General features: G+C 35.3%; 1 protein-coding gene across 3 annotated transcripts in view; it reads right to left on the bottom strand.

Annotated features, from left to right (window-relative positions):
- Positions 1-14,403, bottom strand: part of LOC101898882 (polypeptide N-acetylgalactosaminyltransferase 5) — a 166,070-nt gene extending 151,667 nt beyond the window's left edge. For 2 of the 3 annotated variants that reach the window (XM_059125570.1, XM_059125571.1), the window contains exons 1-2: positions 14,153-14,403; positions 12,426-12,837 (exon numbers count right to left, since the gene is read on the bottom strand). The gene's annotated coding sequence lies outside the window, so the exon portion shown is untranslated. The remainder of the gene's footprint in view (positions 1-12,425; positions 12,838-14,152) is intronic. The other variant, XM_059125572.1, reaches the window with a different exon arrangement.
- Between the last annotated feature and the right edge of the window lie 3,947 nt (positions 14,404-18,350).

Here is an 18,350-nt window from a genome sequence, read left to right as displayed (position 1 = left end):
TTCTTTGTGGACCAAAAACCATTTTCTAAAGAATTTTCTCCGAGACCAACGGGCCATAAATCGAAGATTTTTTGAACATTTTTTTTTTTCTAAGGATCAATAGTCCGCAAATCAAAGATTTTTAAAGAAATTTTAAATTTTTTAAAGAATTTTTTACAATGACCTAAATTTTAATATCCCTTGTTATACCCTCAGTCACATGCCTAGAGAGGGGATATATCATTTGATACGTCTAAAACGCGCCCTATCGAAATAACGGTTTTAGACCCTAAGTCTCTTTGGGCCAAATCCGTTTCAGGACATTTTGAGTCGATCTAGCGATGTCCGTCTGTCTGTCTGGCTGGCTGGTGCTCACGATAACTTCCGATGGGAGTATCCGATTTGATCCAAACTTGGTACATCGTAATATTATTACTAAGCATAGATCGAATTTGGAGATGGGCAATATCGGTCCACTCCTTCTGGTACATCCCCACAAAAGGTCGAAATTTTCAAAAAATATTTTTTGCACAGAAAGAGAAACGATAATTCGATTTTGCTCCAACTTTGCAAATCCTAATATTTGCTTCAGTACCTTCCCCAAAAATGATCAAAATTTTGAATAAGTATAACTTTTATAAAATGTTAACTAAGAGTCCGATTTTCTTCAAATTTCGCACATGACAATATTTCCACTAACACAAGGTCTGGTAAGAAAAATAGATTGAACGGTCGACTCCTTCTGGTACCTTTCCCACAAAAGGTCGTAATTTTCAAACAAAATAAAAATATTTTTCTGCATAGATAGAGAGTGGATAATCCAATTTTGCTCCAGCTTTGTAAATGCTAATATTCGCATCAGTTCTAGGTCAGGTGTGAAAATGGAAAATATCGATCCACGCCATCAAGTACCTCCCCCACAAAGGGTCAAAATTTTGAATAACTATAACTCTTATAAAATGTGATTGAATTGTCCGATTGTCTTGAAATTACATACACCACAAGATTTTTATTAACCCAAGGTCTGGTGTGAAGTATATATGGGTCCACTCCTTCTGCTACCTCTCCCACAAAGGGTTCATATTTTGAATATTTATGAAACTCATAGAACACGAAATTAACATCCGATTCCATTCAGACTTGGCATATCTTAATATTTATATCAAAACAAGACCTGTTATAAATGTGGTGCAGATCGGACTATTCCGTCTGGTACCTCCCACACAAATGGTCAACATTTTGAATAACCAAAACTATCATAACATCCGAAATAAGCATCCGGTTCCCTTCAAATTTCACACATCCCATTATTTCCACCAACACAAGATCTGCTGTGGAGATGGAATATATCGAACCATTCCTTCTGGAACCTCCCCCACAAAAGGTCAACATTTTGAATATCCATAAATCACATAAAACGCAAAACTAGCATCCGATTCCATTCAGACTTGGTACATTTCAATTTTTTATCAACACAAGATCTGTTATAAAGTTGGGAGGAATCGGACATTTTCTTCTGGTACCTCCCCCACATGTGGTTCAAGATTTCAAAGAAAAATAAAACGCTAAAAGAAAGCGAAATAAGCAGCCAACTCTCTTCAAATTTCACACATACACACAAGATATGTTCTGAAGATGATTGGTACATCACTCACGAAGCGTCACAATTTGCAACACTTTTATCTGCCATAACTTGCGAAACAAGTCAGCGATTCGTTATCTAAATATTTCTCTCAACCAGAAACTTGAGATGAATATGGAATTCGGAACCTACTCCATAGAGGGTCAACAATTTGAATAATCATAACAGAAGTCAAAATATATTAATATAACCGAACATAGGCTGAGGCTATACATCTGTCGGCAAAAACGAAAGTATCTTTTTATTAAAAAAAATCTTTCCCAGCACCCAAAGCCAATAATCGTGGATTTTTTACAAATATTTTCACGGGTCAAGACTTCTTCTGTATTTCTTTGAAAATTCTCTTCAAGGATGAAAATCAAAACAAATTGGATTTAAAAAAAATTCTTGTGTGCTACAATATTTGCGGATTTGTGGAAAAAAAAATGAGAGACCAAACAACCACAAATCGTGGATTATTTTAAAAGATTTTTTCCATAGATTAACAGATCACGAATCGTAGATTTTTTTGCGGATCGAAAGTTCTGCCTTCCACAAATTTTCGATTTTCAAGGAATTTTTCTCCAAAAATTTTTTTCTATCTGCAAAAAAAATTGTCAATGCAGGTCCACGTATTCTTTTTCAGATAACGATACCTCCCGATATTCGGTATTTTGATGATACTAGCGACATTGTTCATCGAAATTGTTTTACATTTCGTATTTTAAGTTGGGAATCGGTACTCTAGGCTTTGACATAAAAAGTACTTTTACATATCCACGTCTTGGTTTATTGCATTACCGCCCCCTCCCCCCTGATCGGTTTTTATTTAGACGGTATTTTTTTAAGATTTTTTTTTAATTTTCAAATTCCTTCTAAATGGTGGAGGGTATTAAAATTTTGGCCCAACGCTTTGTTTTTTCTTATGTACTAATCGTAAATTTTCCTATTTAGAATTTTTCAAAGGTCCAAATGGTGAATTTTTTTAGAACTTTTTCAAACAACATCTTATTTTCTCGCCATTTACTTCAGCTATTGTTAGACTTCCTAATCGTTCGATGTTAGTTCGTCTTTTGAGCTCACTTGCTTCAACTTCACTTTGCCCCCAAAGACACCCCATCCCTCAACTCATCTATAAGGGCCTTGACCTTCTCACCTTCGACGAGTTGATCGGCAATAATCATTAAATACGTCATTAATCAAAATGACAAGGTTGTAAATAATCACCTCTTGTGTATCCCCCCACCTCCCCTCACTTAAGATATCTCAATCTAAGGTTAAGTACTTCTCGGAAAGGGATGTAAAAATTATTTATTTACCTGTTACTCTTCTTCTTCTCCTTCATCATCGATGAAGGAGATAATAAAAACAGGTTTTTCCATAGACTGACGAATTTGTTTTTGTATTCATTGGTGGAATATCTGAAAAGGCACTACAGGGCCAGGCCAGCTAAACCACATGTCACCACACACCACCTTCAGCTAACAAAGTCCTACAACGAGAATAACCACCACCATTCCGATTTTTATTTATTTTCTTTTTGATGTTGCAGCCGAGTACTCAATTCAATGTCAAAACGATGCAACAATGCATGGTGTTCCTACAACAACAACAACTTGCCTCTGTTGCTCGTTTGATCGCCAACTGACTGACCACACAATGCTTGAAACAAAAGCCAGGATGGATGGATGAGTACGAGAGTGTTGTTGTTGCTGTTCTTTTTGTTGTTGAAGATGACGATGATGATGATGACCGAACAAACAAGTTTGTGTTGTAAACAATGGCTGGCTGCAGTTGCTGCTGCCATACAACAAACTATTGTTGTTGGCGTTGTTGACCATACAAAAACAAACGCAATGGGATCAAGGTGAAAAGTGTGAGTGTGTGTGGCGAAGAGGAGAAGGAAAAGCAAAGAATAAGAAGAACAAATATTAGATTCCGACACAAAAAACACCAAGAACAACAAGAATAAAACATCTAAACAGAATATGCAACATCTTTTTGTGGAACCAATCAACAGTGTCGACGTACGACATGGTCAACATTACAGTTGTGTAAACTCTCACACAAGTGAGTCGGAGAGAGAGAGAGTGAATGAGTGTAACTCCAAGAGTGTCAAGAGCAAATAACCAACAATGCACAGAATAAACAAAAATTCTAGGTTCGCAGATTTGTTTCAATCTAGCGATTTGCGATCAAAAAATAGTTGGGGGTATTTTCAAATATTTTGAAGTATTGGTCGGGTTTTGTTATAAAAATTTGGGGTATTTTAAAATATTTTCAATATTGGTCGGGTATAGTTATTAAAAATTTGGTATGAAAATTCATTACCCCAAATGGCAACACTTGTTGCATGATTCTCTTTCTTCTTTTCTTAGATTGTAGTATAAAGAAAGCCAAAGCAATTGTCAAAAGCGCAATCCATGTCAATAACTCAGTGTTGCAACAACCTACCAGAAGAGCAAATGTTTGCTGTTCGGGAGGCGGAAGTGTCTATGTGGTGATAGGTACCTACCTACTCTAGGTGTGTTGAATTGAAATACGGGTGAACTATGGCTGTGGGTGGATTGTGTGTCGAATGATATTGAAAACAGATAACAGAAATAACTTAGAAAGCGACTAAGTTCGGCCGTGCCCAATTTTTAATATCCTCCACCAACTCTGAAGGAATTTGAAAATTTTTCAAAAAAAAAAAAAATCCGTAGAAAACTACTTTTCAAATGAAACCCTTTATACTGATATTGAAAAGGGATAACAAAAATAAGTAAGGAAGCAGCTCAGTTTGGCCGGGCCGAACTTGTAATATCCTCCACCAAACCTGAAAAAATTTGAAATTTTTCAAAAAAAAATTCCGTAGAAAAGTATGTCTTAAATGAAACCACTTATATGGGGGGAAACAGGGTCCATCATGCGCAATTTTTTGTCAATGACTGTAGTTACCATTACGAACTTTAAATACGAAAATCCGATGAATAAAAAAATCCAATAATTAATCCGGTTAAAATCATCCAAAATCCGAATATTGAGAGGTATCGAGGTTTGAGGGCTATACGAAAACGTGTCATGGGCTATAGTACCCACTACGAACTTAGAATACAAAATTAAAACGTAAACCGACATGGCCCATTTACGAACTTAACCTGCCTACTGGCAAAATACACACCTGTGCAAAATTTTAGCTTCCTATTTCAATTTGTTCGAAAGATGGCGTAATTACGATAGACAGAGAGGCATCGCTAAATCGATTTAAAATTTTGCGCTGATCAAGAATACATACACCCTGTTGGATCTGAAACAACTATTTCGAGGAGTTATAAACGGAATTTCAAAGTTAATATATCCTATGTATAGTATGGGGGGAATAAAATAAATCCCAGTGCTAGTCCAAGGATTTTTTTTTCGATAAAAATCCTATAATAGATCCAAATTTTGTGGTCTGTTATTTCTTGCAAGGAGTTCTACACAAATCCGAGGGACCTTTTTCTGTTGGCAATTGAAAAAAAAAAACAAAATCCATGATTTGTCCTGGAAAGGTCTTTAAGAAAACATGGCAGTTCTTCCTTGCAAGATCCTTTACCAAATTTGCGATTTATCCTTACCCTAAAAATAAGAAAAAAATCTATGTCAATTTTAAATCTATCTACGATTTGGTCCTTAAAAAATATTTTTGAAAAAAAATATAAATCTACTATTTCAAATCCTCATTGAGACCTTTGAAAATTGAAAAAATTCTTAGTAAAATCTACCAATTTGTCCTTTAAAAAAAACATGTAAAAATCCAGGGTTTAGTCCTTGAAAATAGCCTCTATAGCCTCTTTGTGTCTTGAAAATTTCCTTTTAATAACTCCAAAAACCATAAAAATATATGAGTTGGTTCATGAATCAAAAAAAAATTATAAAAAATCCATGGTTTTGTCTTTGAAAAAATCTCTTAAAATTCCGATCGAGTGGTCCGATATCTAGCATCTTCACAACAGATCTTGTGTTAGTAGAAATAATGGGATGTGGGATGTGTGTGGGATAAAGAGAACCTGATGCTTATTTCGGACTTTATAACAGTTTTGGTTATTCAAAGCTTTGATCATTTGTGGGGGAGGTACCAGATTCTGTATTGATAGAAATATTCAGATGTGCCAAGACTAAATGAAATCGGATGTTAATTTTACTTTTTATGAGCTAGATATTCAAAATGTCGATCTACTGCGAGAGAGGTACCAGAATGAGTGGACCGATATATTCCATCTTAGAACCTCCTGGGTTTTTAAATATTATGGTATATGTGAAAATTGAAGGCAATCGGACTCTTACATCATATTTTATGAGAGTTGTAGTTATTCAAAATTTTGACCTGTTTGTGAGGGAGTTACTTGATGCAGTGGACCGATATATTCCAATTTCGCACGTAACCTAGCACTGACGAAAATATTTGGATTTGCAAAGTTGGAGCAAAATCGGGTTATCCGTTGTATTTCTATGCAGAAAATATATTTCTTTGAAAATTTTAACCTTTTGTGGGGTTGGTACCAGAAGGAGTGAACCGATATTGCCCATCTCCGAACTCGATCTGAGTTTGATAAAAATATTACGATTACCAAGTTTGGATCAAATCGGATACATCCTTATGAGTTATCGCGCGCACCAGCCAGACAGACAGACGGACGGACATCGCTAGATCGACTCCAAATGTCCTGAAACGGATTTGGTCCAAAGAGCCCTAGATTTGACTCCTGAAAAAAATCCTTAAACATATACCGATTGATCCTTAAATAAGGTGTTCAAAAATCCACAAAATGACACTTAGAAAAATCAACATGTGTCCTTGGAAAATATATTAAAACCTTTATCCTCAAAGAAGTTTTAAAAATAAAAAAATTTAAAAAAAAAATCTTCCATTAAAAAAACAACAATTTTTGATTTATCCTCGAAAACTATTCTTTAAAAAAAATATTAAAACAAGTAAAAAAACATTAACCCGCCGAACATTTTTATATAAAAGTATCTGGATTTAAAGGTGTTCCACTTTAAACTACAAATACCAAGAAGACCGTTTGGATAATGCTGTTAAACTTTTCAAAAAAACATAAAGTGGCTGAGGTCGTTGAATGGGGGCCATACGAAAACGGGCACCTCCATAGACCTTAAGGATTATCATCTACCAAATCTTCTTAAATACCAAATTTGAAACAATTTCGTGGGTAAATGTCACTAGGGTTATCAAAATACAGAGTATCGGTGGGTATCGTTATATGTGCGTGGACCTCAATTTTCAAAATTCTGCCGCCGGAGTACCTAATTTTTAGACAAAGTATGGAATACCAGGAGAAATCGTTATATGGGGGCTATACACAAATGTGGACCTATACATACAATGTTTCGCCACCGGAGTTAGAACCCATTATGAACTATAAATTCCAATTTTTAGACAAATCCATGGAAAAATGTGGCAAAAATCATTAAAATACCGAATATTCGGAGGTGCTGTTATATGGCGGCTATACAAAAACGTGGACCGACATATCATTCTCTCATTCTCAATACCAACCATGCTAGACACAATATAAATTGGTCTGTCAAATGTTAAAGGTCTACGTCAAATAATGGCAACTGACAGACGGACTTAGTTATATCGACGAATTGAATTGTATGCTGATCATGAATATATGTATATTTTATGGGGTTTCCGACGAATATTTAGGGATGTTACAAATGGAATGACAAAGTTAATATCCCCTCCTTTTCAAGGTGGAGGATATAAAAATATACGCTTTGCCTATTTTAAGAAAATCTTTAAATAACTCCCGCAATATATTCTTGAAAAATGGTCTCGATGTGACAAGTTTTGACTTTCCATCCCTGCTTCCACACACTTCAGCCTTCCTTGCTTTCCTACTGCATCCGTTTAAATGAATTTATCACACAATTAAAAATACATTTGATGCACTTCCCCAATTGAAAATCAAGTCAATAATAAATTTCCAGGCAACTAACCATCAATCGCCGTTGAAAATGTAACAACGTTTTCAGCCATAATTTATAATTTTATTCGATATTTTGACGGGAGTTTATTGACATTATAATTTTGATGTTTGGGCACATGCGAATCCGGAGTGGATCTCTTATAATATTTGTTGTGTGTGCACAGCTTTTTCTTGTGAATGACAACAAAAGTGCAAATTATTTAACCAGTTTTTTTTCGATTGGTTTTATACAAAAACAAAAAAAAGGTAAACAAATATTTAAAGAAGGTTGATACACCCAAATGACGTAGGCGACGATCGGTGTTTAGTTAGCATTTGAATATACATCGAAAAACAGCTGAAAGTTTTTTTTATTAAACTGGGAGAATCAGGAAGGTAAAGAAGATGTGAAAACTATGGGATCTCCCTTTGCAAAGTTTCTTATTTCTGCAATTGCAAAAAATGTCATTTATAGCCTTTCGAGCCGTTAATAATAAAGCCAATACCATATTTATTTCTAACCCAACCTATTCCATTAACCCTAGTTAACTCGAACGAACATTTCAACACAACCACATCTGACTCCCTGACTCGATGACTTCCTGACTTCCTCCCCCAAATTTCAGCAGCTTGATTTTAATTCAATATTCTTTTCAAATATGGAAATCTGTATACGAAATTTCAAAATTGTATGTAATGAATTAAAATTATAACTCCAGGCAGACCCTTCCTACAGCAGCAGAATGTGTATTGGTCCCCTTATCGGCATTTTTTTTACAAATTATAATTTTAAAATTTTATTTTGCATTCTTATCACCACAATGTTGTTGGGAGCTTTCTGCGAAAGATTGAGTAAAACAAATCTAAATTCTATAGAACCTAATGAAGAGCAAGAGGTTTGGCTTATCAGCAGTCAGTTTGCTTTATTCATGATTAACTGGCAGTATGGCAAGAAGCCAATGTCAAGTTTTTTCTCTCCCTTTCAAGGTTGGTGCATCTAACGTGTGACAGATGTAAAATTCTCAAAATTAATCCCTTAGAGGGAAGGATTCTGTAGACAGAGGAGGAGTGCTGTGGAGAAAGAAGAGAGGATCTCTTCTGTCCACAGAAGACCTCTTCTGTCCCACAGAAGACTTCTTTTGGCCACAGAAGACAAAAGACCTCTTCTGGTGGCAGAAGACATATCATGGCCTCTTCCGGACACAGAAGTCTTCTTCTGTCCCACAGAAGACATCTTCTGTCCCACAGAAGACATCTTCTGTCCCACAGAAGACATCTTCTGTCCCACAGAAGACATTTTCTGTCCCACAGAAGACATCTCCTGTCCCACAGAAGACATCTTCTGTCCCACAGAAGACCTCTTCTGTCTCACATAAGACCTCTTCTGTCCCAAAGAAGACCTCTTCTGGTCACAAAAGACCTCTTCTGGTCACAGAAGACCTCTTCTGGCCACAGAAGACCTCATCTGTCCCACAAAAGACCTCTTCTGTCCCACAGAAGACCTCATCTGTCCCACAAAAGACCTCTTCTGTCCCACCGAAGACTTCTTCTGTCCCACAGAAGACCTCTTCTGTCCCACAGAAGACCTCTTCTGTCCCACAGAAGACCTCTTCTATCCACAGAAGACATCTTCTGTCCACAGAAGACCTCTTCTGGTCACTGAAAACATCTTCTGTCCACAGAAGTCCTCTTCTGTCCCACAGAAGACCTCTTCTGTCCCACAGAAGAACTCTTCTGGCCACAGAAGGCCTCTTCTGTCGCATATAATACCTCTTCTGTCTCATATAAGACCTCTTCTGGCCACAGAAGACCTCTTCTGGCCACAAAAATACTCTTCTGGCCACAGAAGACACTTTCTGGTAACAGAAGACCTTTTCTGTCCCACAGAAGACCTCTTCTGCCGCACAGAAGACCTATTCTGACCCACAGAAGACCTCTTCTGCCGCACAGAAGACCTCTTCTGCCCCACAGAAGACCTCTTCTGCACCACAGAAGACCTCTTCTGCCCCACAGAAGACCTCTTCTGTCCCACAGAAGACCTCTTCTGTCTCACAGAAGACCTCTTCTGGTCACAAAAGACCTCTTCTGGTCACAGAATAACTCTTCTGGCCACAGAAGACCTCTTCTGTACCACAGAAGACCTCTTCTGTACCACAGAAGACCTCTTCTGTACCACAGAAGACCTTGTCTGTCCCACAGAAGACCTCTTCTGTACCACAGAAGATCTCTTCGGTCCCACAGAAGACCTCTTCTGGCCACAGAAGACACTTTCTGGTAACAGAAGACCTTTTCTGGCCTTAAAAGACCTCTTTTCTCCATCCTGCTTATATTATTTTCTCTTTTTTCCCATTTCTCTCGCAAAAATAGTTCACTGGGTTATACCTTCCTGATAGGCTTCTAAGTAAATACATACTTATATGTGTGTTTGCGCCTACATTCTTATCTTCTCTCCCCATTAAAAAAAAAAACATTTTCAATTGAGTGTAAATGACAGTCACAACTTGGGGATATGGGGGCGGTTTTCATTGTTCAACGTTGTGTCAAAGTTGTAGCGAGACCATTCCGGAGATGAAAGCAAGTTGTGGAGGGAGGGCATTGGAGTGGAGTGAAGCAATGCAAATTGAAAGGAGTATGACAACTATTGCCCCCCAACGCTTTGCTCGTGGCCGGCCACGATCAGAACAGAATGTAAAACCGGTTTAAGTGGTCATAATTACATTTAATTCTCAGATTTTGCGGTTGTAAGCAGAAAAAATCAGCAGCAACAACGCCAACAATTATGAGGATGGCGATGCCATTGGGTATGTGTGTGTGTCGGTGTGTGCAGGAATGTTTGCAATGATAGGAAAACGATTTTGTGAAGAATGGCGATTTTAGAAAAATATATGTGGGTAGGGTAGGACACAGTGTTGCAAAATTATACAAATAAGGGAAAATTTATAACGAATGCATAATTTTTAGATTTAAAGTTAAGAGAATACAGGAGAATATAGGATCTCCCGATACTTTTTGGAACATTTTCGAAAAATATTTTAAAAAAATACAAATTGTTAAACGAAAAAAATATATAAAAGGGTTCGGGTGTTCGATTATTTAAATATATTTTGACTTGGTTTATAATTGTTCAAATTTTTGACTCTCTATTTAGTAGGTTCCGAAGGAATGGTCTTTAGACTCCGTTCATTTCTATGCCACTCGTCCGACAGCTGTTAAAATTATTCCAGTGAAAGCTCATCATATTGTTTACAAGCGTACAAAAGCATTTTGGTAAGAATTTTAAAGAAAAAAAGTTATTAGTGATGGAGTTCAGGCGTGTTCGTTAGATTTCTTTATATTTGGCTGGAGAACCACAAGTGGCTATCCTTAGAGCACTCCAACATTTAAATGTGAATAAATCCTTTGTGTCTCGTATCATCGCTCGTTGCCCTGATACTGGTAGCGTAGCCCAACGTCAAGGAAGTGGACGGAAGAAAACAGCAAAATCAGCAGAAATGGTTCGTAAAGAAGCGACGTGATCGAAACCCGCGTCGCAGTGGCCAAAGAATGGCTCGTGGGCTGAAAATATCGTAATATTCCATTCGGCAAATATTGAAAAATGAGCTCGGGGTAAAGCCATTGAAATTCCAAAAAGTGCAAGAACTTACACCGCAACAGAAAGAAAACCGACTCGAAAGAGCTAAAGATTTGCTTCGCTTGGCCGAAAGTGGTGAACTGCCGAATTTGGTTTTCTCCGATGAGAAAACTTTCGTTGTCCAGCAGTTTGTAAACAAACAAAATGATCGTGTTTACTTGCCAAAGGGGTCAGCTGAAAATGTGCACCTTCGGTTGGCCACCAGAACTCAAGCGCCGGTCAGGGTGATGGTGTGGGCCGCCATAACAGCCGGTGGTCGCTCCCCGCTCGTATTAATCGACCATGGCATCAGAAAAATTCCGAATATTATCGCAAAAATATTCTGGAGGGTGTATTAAAGCCTAGGGCACTCAAACATTTTGGCCGCAGACCTTGGACATTCCAACAGGACTCTGCACCATTGCACTCGGCACGCGCCACCAAGAATGGTTGCAAACTGAGGTTCCTCACTTCATTTAGAGCGCATAATGGCCAACGAAAATTTTCGCATACCAATCCGTTGGACTATTGTGTCTGGAGTATTTTGCAAAGGCAAGGTTGGCACTAAAAAATACCAAAGTGTCGATGACCTCAAGCAAGCGCTTCGCCGGAAATGGGCCAAAATACCGCAGAGCAATATTCGGGCAGCCTGTGACGGTTTCATTGGCCGTTTGAAGGCCATAATTCGTGCCAAAGGTGACCAATTCAAACAAATCGAAACTTATTCTAAAATTTGATGCTATTTCCGACTATTTTTTGCTTTCATTCAATTAAATTTAAAAAAAAAATGTAAAAATGATGGCGTTAGACCCTGTATACTTTCCGGGGTCTAAAAAAATATATTTCGAGGTGTTACAAACGGAATGACATAGTTAATATACTATGGTATAATAAATCCGAGAATTTTTACTAGCCTTTTTCCAAAAAAAAATATTTTAAAACATTCGATTTTAGCTCAGATAATCTCTCAAAGAATTTTCTTTTAATATCCGTGATTATAGGAATTTCGTTCTTCAAATCAAATTGCATTACAAGTCCGTCAAAAATAGTATTCCTCTATTACAAAGGAAGGATTGCTTAAAATTTATCGATTGTTTATTTTGTGGAAAAATTATCTAAATTTATATTTATTTATTCCATTTTTAGCTTTAAATTTGAGAAAATAACATTTGTTACCCATTTTATAGCTTCCATTTTTATTCCAACTCAAAATACTGTGCAAATGACAAAGAACAAATGTCTGTGAATGACAACTTACCTGTTTTCTATGGTCAATGGTGTAGTTGTTGTTGTTGCTATTGCTGCTGCTGCTCTCTCTATTGATGTTCTGTGTGCAACAGTCTGTCTCTCATAGATAACCGACCGGCAAATACGACGAGGAATGTAATCGATGAGTGTGCGAGAGTTTGGGAGAGAGAGACTCAACACGACACGAGAATAGAGAACAACAAATCAACACACAATTGTATTGATTAGAATTAGAGACCGGGTATTTTATTGTTGATAGCCGATGATGATGACCGTCGTCGTTGTCATTCAAACACACACAGATGCAAACACACACAGAATAATAATGAAATAAACAACAAAAAATGGTGGGATTTTCAAAGAGTGCTTTTTGTGAGTTTTTTTGTTTTGTTTGTTTTTTAAAGTTCCAATGGATTAATACTCTATAGAGAAAAAATAAAATAAATGGTAACGAATAAAAATCACAATTACAATGCGAGTATGGATTTAGGAGAACAACCGGATGTGTGGGACCCGATTGCAAATGAAAAACAATTGCCAAAAAAATCTTTTGATTAATAACGCGCCCGAGGGAGGTATTAAGACAAAGTGAAACAAATTTTTGCGAGCCCCGGAATGGTGGACAACCAACGTAGACGAAAAAACACGCGCTATTCTTATTTGTTACCGCTTTTATCAAATACCACTCTAAGTACTTGACAAATGACATTAATTGTAATTATTGTTGTTGTTGCCGTATAAATGAACCGCTTTGTGTAAATCCAACATAAATCTGCCGTCGCAAAGTCCATTCATTTATCTTTATTTGACGATGACAATGATGGCTGTCGCTGTCGTCAGGTGGTTGGGATTAAGTTACATTGGCAGTTTTTTTTTTTGTTGCTGTTGTTGGGGCTTATTTTGTTGGACGGCACTTTCTTTTCAAAAACGAAACACTTGTCTTCCCCCCACTCCTCGCAACGTAACGTAAGCAAACATAAGGGGCACACGATGGCAAACAGCTAATGTCCAGAAGATTTCATGGCACACACCACTCAACTCACCACACGACAAGCAACAACCACCACCGCCGCCGTACCACCATCACAATTGTTTTTGTGCCCCAACAACACAATATTCACTTTACTAGAACAATAACAACAACCACTCACTCATTCATTGATGTTGTATACCTCAAGAAGAGGAGAGAATACGATGATGATATGTTGTTGTTATTGTTGTTGTACAGGTAACCGAGAAGAGCGCGAGCATACCAACTAACTAACTAACGGTTAATAGCATTAGACGACACATCAAAGTACAACAAACAAATTTCTGGGGATTAATTCTTCCACCCCGGCAACAATGTAAAATTGTGCAAGAATTTGTTTGCAATTGTCAAAGCAAAGTAATTCACGATTTCATGTCACTATCATGTTGTTGTTGCTACTGCTGCTGGAATTGACAAAAAACACACTTTTGTTGCTTCTTTGGCACGCTTAATTTGCAAAAAAAAAAACGAAGATGCGGCAGAGAAATAAATCAACACGACGCACGCACACCGACACACACAGGTTTACATTCACGTTGGACACCAAAAACTATTGTACCGAAAAAATGAGAGATTATCTTTTACTTTTTTTTTTCTTCTTCTCCCCCACTCATTACAAGTAGCAGTAGCAGCACTGCCCCTGCCACAGCAAAAAATTCTTCCACAATTTCATTGAAATTTGTTTATTTTTTCTAATTCGCCATTACCGTTATATTTATCTTATTAAAATCGTTTAATTTGTTTTCTTTGTAACAATTTTCTTTTTCATTTTACATTTACACGTCACGCAAAATCAACAACTTTTTTCCAATGTTCCAATTTGTTTTTTTCTTTCTTCTCTTGTTGTTTTTCACGGTATTTTATTGTATTTCACACACTGAGTCAGTGGACGCACAACATCCGCCGCGCGTTGTTGTTACTTGTTCCGAACCTAATGAGAAACTCACGGCAATAGGGATATGTAAGTCGACTTTTGGTTTTGGAAAGTCTAACAATCGATGACGACTTTTGCCAATGGTGGCAATCGCAAAGTCGTTGTAATCGATTTAAGAGTATGAGGGATAGATTTCTATTGTTTTTTATTTTAGGGTTTTTGATTCTAATTTTCAATTTTTGCAAATTTAGAATTTAAAATTTTGAAATCTATTTAATTTTGTCAATTTTCTGGCATGTGAATGCTGAAAAAAGTTGATATGTTGTATTGTATTCTCATAGTCACTCACAATGAATGTGTGGTTTGTTCAACTGACTAGTCGTGCTTCTTCATACAAGAGATGGTATGCCAAGTGAATTGATAGCACAGTATAAAACGAGACTAATAACTATTTTTATAATATTAAAACGTAAAATATTTTACTTTATGCTATAATAAAATTTAAGAAAATTAGTATCAAATATTTTTCGTTCTTTTAATAGGTATTTAGAAAAACAAATGGTATATTCATGGCACAATGAGGAGGAGCTTTCTATCAGAACTATTCAAAATTACATGCAAAAAGTTGTTTTCATTTTTTGATATTTTTTGCTCATTTTTTAAATGAGTCAAATAGCGCGAAAGATGAATGAAATGCCTGTATGATCTCTCAAAAATGTGATCCTAAATGTTCAATCTTTCAATTCCATGGCAAATCTGATATCTGTCATTAAATTTCTTCCAATCACTGATTTTGAAAATATTTTATTTTTATTTTTCAAAACAAACACAAAATTGGCAAAAGTCGGGCACACTTAGAAAAAAATTGTAATCAGCTGGTAGCTCTACTTTACCTTTTTATTGTACCATGCTAACTTCTATTCGAGTGACATCGAAAAAACGAGTTTGCTCAACATTTTTTCTGCTCTCCTGAATTTGAGTGGGTTTTACTCTGAGAAAAAACGAGGGATTTTTTTCGGAGGTCTAATTTTTTAACTAGAAAAAAGCAACTGTTAAAAAAAATGAAATTACTACCAAATTACATTTATAAAAAGTTTGCCATGTCTCTGAAAAAATGCATTTATTTTAACGGAAATATGCAAGGTATAATTACTGCAAGTATCAGCATATCCCAGTTGATTGAACTCTCCATTGCCGTTAAATGTGAACATTTGTTGCCTAATAATGAAAAATAACGCTTTTATACTTTGCAAAACACCAACGGTGATGGTGTGGAAGCTCTTTTGGTGACAAAGGAACAGTGACACCACATTCGGTGATATAGTCGTATATTTTATGTTTCCTAGAATTGAAAAAAGGTAGAATATTTTATGTATATTTTCATTTTGGTTTCAATTTGAAAGGGGTCTTGTTTTTTCACAATTTTCTGGCGACTGCTTGATGTGTTAAGAGATTTGGACCTACAGCTAACAACTATATACTCAGGGGAATGATATAAAAGCATTAAAATTGAATATTTTAAGAACTATTCTTCTGCATTTCAAATTTAATGATAGAAGTTCCAAAAAATGTATGTTTTAGAAATTAAAATAATTTATTGAAAATTGATTGTTTTCTTGTACAAAAAAACTTGCTGTTACATGTATTATTCTACCATGGGAAATATGTAATAATCAAACCCCTATAATGTCAACTTTGTTCTTTACTTTTCCTAAGGTAGAGGACAAGGAAATTGGACTATAAAGAAAATATATATGATATTACAAGACTACCAAGAGAAAAAAAATGTGTTGAGGTGTTTGCAAATTATTAGTTCTGTTCCAGAACTGCAAGAATGTAAAAGTTTTTCCTACGGTAGCCAATTCTCCCTATTATGATATTGAAATTTATTGCAGGTTCTGGTACAGCATATATTGAGTTTGAGGGACTGTCATCTAGTTTTGAGATTTTTACTAGTTTTTTTTTAAGCGCCTTGCACTCCTATGTAGTTAAATAGATTTGTAAGAGACTTGTCAAGTTGAAGAGCAATTGAAAAAAAGTTTCATATATCTGATTTTTGTATATACAATGAATTTACATTTTGACAATTAGATGACATATTCTAACATACCTATCTTGGCAGAAGAATATAAGTAGATACATCAACGCATGTGAACATTGATATGTCAAAATTTGTTTGATGTTTCTTCAAAAATAAGCAGATTTGTATATGTTTCCCATTACAACGCAAATGGAAGGTTGTTATGATATTAATTTTTAACAATTTTTACAAATTTAAATAATTTTCTATTCAACAATTTCAATTCAAAGATTTGTTTGACATTTCATTGTCCCAGCAGCTGTGTCGACGCGTCTACCTTTATTCTTCTACCATGATGCCTACATTGTTCATGTGTTTCTCACCAACGACATCTATATGCCAAAATTACAGTATGATTCGTTGTATTGGTATTGTCACTCAAATGTAGATGGCACCCCTAGGTTTATAAACCAAAAACTTGGCAGTACTTTTAATTTAATGGTTTCTCACGTATTTTTAATACTACATTTGGTGAAGCATACTTTAAGGATGATATACTAATAAAATTCAAAATGAAAGTAAGAACAACGAAATGCTTATGGAATTTGGTTAGATTATCGCTAAATCTTTTAACGAGATGTATAGATCTTCTCATGTTCTGATCAAATTCCTACAACTGCTTCTACTAGATATGATCGGGACACAGAAGAAATGTTTACCTACTCATTGAAGATCTATTAGTATTCAGTATAATATATTTAGAACTTATTGTAGAAGACCTCAACAGAAGATCTAACTGACCCCAGTAGAGATCAGTAGATCTTCTTTGAGAATAACAATGGCTCGTCATCCATATTTATTCCAAAAAAATAGATCTACACTTTTTCTCCTAAAAGCTCTATAGATATTTTCTGACCCAAGCTCTTCGCTCTATATTAGTTGCAAGTTTTATACTTACCCACCTTAACCAATTAAAAAATAAGTAATTTTTATTAATTTTTAAATTTTGTTTATTATTTATTTTCATCTACATATTGTTTTAATTTTTTTTCGGAACATGAATTTTGTATTCTTTCTCTTCTCTCAGCATTTTCTTTTCAAAAAAACTTACGGATTTTTTTCTCATAAAAATATTTTTTTTAAATATTCCTCGTAGTGGATGTTGCTATTGTTGCAATAGAAAACCATTTTGTTACCAAAAACACCGGCTGCATTCACATTTTGATGTCCCCATTCAAGGTTAAAAGAGATTACGAAGAAACTCAGAACTTCATATATCAGTTGCGAGGATTGGATTTTATCTTTCACTGTTTGGGTTTTACTTAACCATTATATCGACTCAAAATTATCTTATAACAATTTCCAATAAAATTTTCAAATATATAAAAAATGTTCCAATAGAAAAACAAAATGCATTTTAAAATACTACAATTAGCAATGGTAAAGTATTTTGTTTTAATTTGTTTTGCACATTTTAAAAAAGAAGGCCAATGTGTAGAAAAATAAATCAATTTTGCTAGAATTTTTGTTTTTTTTTTAGGTTTTTAATTTGTTTTAAAAGTAATTATTATGTATATTTTGGTATATATGTAGTAATGTATTTTATTTATTTATTTTTTTTTTTTGCTAAAATCTTTTATTTTACTCGATTTGGACGTCTTAAAAAGCTAAATTACTAAACAAAAAAAAAAATAATTATTTTAATACATAAAATACAACAATGGGTAAATAAATTAATAGAAAAATCTACTTTGAAAAAATGGTGTTTTAAATTCAATCATCAAATAATTTTAATAATTTATTAATGGTGGCCTATGAAATGGGTTGGTAAAATTAGTGAAATACAGCCCAGAGACTGTCAAAATACCTTTCAGAATTATTTATTTATTTATTTATTCAAACACATTTGTGTAATACAGGGCCTCTAAGACCATAAAATCATATTACATAGCTATTAGCTATTCAAAGTTAGATACAACCATGGCTTAATAAGGAAGGTTGTTCAACTTCA

This window comes from Musca domestica, unplaced genomic scaffold (genome assembly GCF_030504385.1).
Source record: "Musca domestica strain aabys unplaced genomic scaffold, Musca_domestica.polishedcontigs.V.1.1 34, whole genome shotgun sequence".
Lineage (NCBI taxonomy): Eukaryota > Metazoa > Arthropoda > Insecta > Diptera > Muscidae > Musca > Musca domestica.
Note: the sequence above shows the minus strand (reverse complement) of the source record. Positions and strands in the feature narration are given on the sequence as shown.